This window comes from Theropithecus gelada, chromosome 17 (genome assembly GCF_003255815.1).
Source record: "Theropithecus gelada isolate Dixy chromosome 17, Tgel_1.0, whole genome shotgun sequence".
NCBI lineage: Eukaryota > Metazoa > Chordata > Mammalia > Primates > Cercopithecidae > Theropithecus > Theropithecus gelada.
Window position 1 is genome coordinate 86,674,781 of NC_037685.1, and position 4,158 is coordinate 86,678,938.

Consider the following 4,158-nt stretch of genomic DNA (forward strand, 5'->3'; position numbering starts at 1 on the left):
AAAGAGTTGTATGGTATACAAAAGGAATACATTTCCTTATCAATATTTTGAAAATATGTCAAAAACATTAGTTCCCTTTTGTTCAGCATTTTTGACAGTTCAGTATACAAAATATTACATTATAAATTTCTTAACTATAGTTATTGAAGCCAAATCATTACTAATAGTTTCTAAAACATAGCTGTTTACTAAACATATATGGATAAATTAGAAGTTTCTTTAAAAATGAACTTTATGTTTTGTATTTTAAAGTTATTTGCTATGTTCTGAATGCTTGTGTTTTTAAAATTTCATATGTTGAAACCTATTGCTCGGGGTGATGCTATTAGGAGGTCTTTGGAAGGTGATTAGGGGCCTTTGGGAAGTGATTAAGTCATGAGGATTAGTGTCTTCATAATAGAGACCCCAACAGAGCTGCCTTGTTTCTTTCATGTGTCAGGACAAAGTTAGAAAATGGCAGGTATGAATCGGGGACCAAATTTGCCAATAGCTCCAATTCCTTGATCTTGGACTTCCAAACCTTGACAACAATAAGAAATAAATTCTGGTTGTTTATGGTCTTCCCAAGGTATGGTATTTTGTTGTAGCAGTCTGCATGGAACAAGATGGCATTTTTTGTGTCTTCTAAGAGAAAGCCCTGCAAACTCAACAAAAACCTGCAAAAGGATATTTGTATGTATAAAAATTAAAAAAAAAAATGTTATCCATGAAGCAGACACTAGAGTAAATTTTCAAAAAAGAAGAGTTAACCTCCATCAAACAATGATATCCTTTATGGTTTCACAAGGGTATCAGGTCTTGAAGAAATTGTATTGGTTTTATTAAACCAATTATAGCTTTTAAGTAACCATTTTTCTACATTGAGTTGAATTTTACCTCAGCAGCCAATAAGTTAACATTAATATAATATTTTCACTTGTAGGGTAAGTGAGATTTATGGCATCATAGTCTTAGTATTGCTTAAAGATCCTGAAAAAGTTTATTTAATTCAATATTTTACAGGTTGGAATAGTTTTTTCTAAAATATATCATTGATATTAATAATTACTCTGACAGTTTTCCCTCTTATCAACCAGAGAGGAACCACTGACTCTTGAGGTAGCTCATGATTGAATTGTTTTAAAATAAGCTCTAGCTTGGAGATGACATCGAGTAGTTTAAGGCTTCAACAAAGTATATTCCTCAGTCTGGAATTAGACAGTTGGTACATCCCTCAGCTGCTAGATTTCGAAAAGTATTCTAAGTCAATTATTTGAATTTGTTTTTGTTTTCATCAAATCTACTTGGTGAATGTTTTATTTTCTTTAATTTCTTTAGAAGAAAGTCTTATTAAAACTACAAAAGTTGTTTCTTATTAAAACTGCAACAATTTTACACTCATTGCTTACATCTAAATATATTATAGGCAACATGATAGATAATATCCAATAACCACTCAATTGCATATATTTAAAAAATACTCTGTGAGTAAGAAGCTTGCATTTTTTATTGCACAACAAAAATTTATAATCATTAATGTCAACCAGACCTAGATTTACATTTATGAACTTTGGTTATGTTCTTAAACCCTCAATTTAAGGTTATTTTATTGATAAAAGAGAGATAATACTCTCTCTCCTAAAGTGTTGTTGTAAGGACTAAATAAGGCACCTTGGTGGAAGACAGCTAATTTGTCCCCAGGATCAGCTTTCTTAGAGTGGCATGCTTTTGGCTGACACAGAAATTGAACTTATAGATGATTCTCCTGGCCGCCCTGGGACCCAGCTGCAGGCATGTGCTGATTTCTAGTCAATGGAGAACTATTTCTAGATTGTTTCAGAAGAAAGAAATAAATGTCTGTCTAATTTGAGTGAATCTTTCAGGAGTTTCTTTGTTCCTGTTTAGCCTGTATCTTAACTGATAAAACGAACATGTCTTAGCTTAACATAAATCTTCAAAGACAGTCACATTTCAAAAAATATCCAGTCTTTCTTGGAATGACTTTTTATAATTTCCTAAATTTAGGATTGGTATATTTAACTGTAGACAAAAGAGATGCTTCTTTGCCACAGAACACCCAGAGGAGATTCTTCAAAAAGGTATATGTTATTCTACAGCAATTGCTTTATTTTTCTAATCTGCAAGTTTGTAATTTATTTTAAAAAAAACCTTCATTTTATATTAAACTGAGATTTCTGATCCACTATTCTAAGTTTAAAAACTACATTTTGTTCTGCATCACATCACAATAAAGCAATTACTTATGCATTTCAATCAATATTAAGAAAACAAATCAAAGGCACATATTAGACTTAACAGATGCAGGCAGAATGCAAGGGCAGAACAAATACACTGTATAAACATCTTCAGACTCAAATATACATTGATTTCATGTGAAAGTTTCACACAGTGGCAACAACAAACAGAATGAACATGTAAAAAAGAAAATAGGATACCATCTTATAACAGTACCGTGAAGAAGCCTTGGATCAGAGTTTGCCAAATGTACTATCTTGAGATGTTTTAAGACAAACAGCTTTTCACATTTATGCAGTGCTGTTCAGAAATAAACACATTTTCGCTATTGTTTTTGTTTGAAGAGAGGCTGGTGAAATGACTGAAGCTTGATTTGTAGTTGTTCTGTAATCTTCTTGTCCAGAGCCTTGTGGCGGGGAAGGGAGTGGGGTTTCAGGAGTTCAAATGTGGTCTGTATGAACCAGTGTGTGCATGGGACCTAAAAGTACAGTTTGTCCAGTCAATGGATCTTGAGATAAATGTGGATGTATTGGATGATGGAGGTGACTACTACCATTGGAAGCCCCATCTAACATTTCCTGAAGTAGGTGGACAATTGAAGTCATCCCCAAAATAAATAAACTGTATTTGCTCAGTCATTTGCCAAATGATGCACGGCAGTGCGGGCAGCAGCAGAAACAACTCTCCAAATCTTCCCCAGGGAGCCATACTGCGTGCGGATCATTGATGTAGTTCTCCAAACCCATCCACTCTTGGAATTGCATGCTTTTAATGTTTATTGGATCTGTGTAGCCCATTTAAGTGTAGCCCTTTCGCATCTGGGCCAAAAAATACAATTGCCTTTTGGATTTCTTGAAATGGTTGAACCAGCTCATCTAGAACCCGATTGATTACACTGCTAATCTCAACTTCACAGCTGTTGCAGTGAATAATATAGTTGTTTCCCAAAAGCAAAGTATCTTTATACATCATGGATCTCTTTATAGCTCCAGGCAGTTAAGTGTTCCCCTGCATGAGATCTCAACAGTGCCACCTTATCATCCAGTGGTAACTGACAGAAGGCAGTAATATATTTAGCCCATTCCACCAAGACTAAGAGCTGCTGTTTCAGAAATCCACAGACATCATCAACACTTTCAATTTTTTTTTCATTTTATTTTTTTTAACATGTATGTCAGTACATGCCTCAGGCTTGAGACTGAGATCTGGCAAGACAGAACTTCAGCTTGTGTCAGTGTGTTAATGGAGGGGATATCGCTGCCATCACATGTGATTCTTCTGGTGCTTGTTCTATTGCATTCATTAGGCACAGCTTCTTTTTCATTTCTGCTCTAAAACACTTTTTTAATCGACAGTATATACATTGATTCCTTTTGGCCTTGTCAACAAAACATTGCCGACAGAACCTGCAAGAATAAACGTGACTCTTGCATATGCTGCATCTGAAGAAGCCCTTGCACCCACCACAGCTCGATGCCCCACAGTGTTTTCCTGTTGCCTCGATCCTCATATAGCACATAGACAGATGAGACTCTAGTCTGGGCATTCATATTTGTCCTCTCTGGGGCAGAAGTACCTGCAGGGAGCCACTTCCGGAGCTCTGGAGCTGCAGTCACCGTCCTGCAGCCGCCTCATCTCCCTGCAGCAGGTTCCTTCCATCCACCTCAACCGCGATATCTGACACCACACTTTGACAATTATTTTTCAATTGATTTACAGATTTAATAAAATTCCAGTAGAAGTCCAAGTGAGTTATCCTGTACATATTGACAAACTGGTTCAAATGTTTACATGAAAAGACAGGAGCCCCAGAATAATTCACAACAAATTGGAAAAAAAAAAAAAAAAAAAAAAAAAGCATGGAACTGACACTACCTGATTTCTAGAATTACTGTAAATCTATTGTAATCGAGATACGATGGT

At 35.5% G+C, this 4,158-nt stretch overlaps 1 pseudogene; it reads right to left on the minus strand.

Moving 5' to 3' along the window:
- Positions 1 to 2,525: 2,525 nt before the first annotated feature.
- On the minus strand, positions 2,526 to 3,745 carry LOC112610701 (annotated as a pseudogene).
- Positions 3,746 to 4,158: the final 413 nt, after the last annotated feature.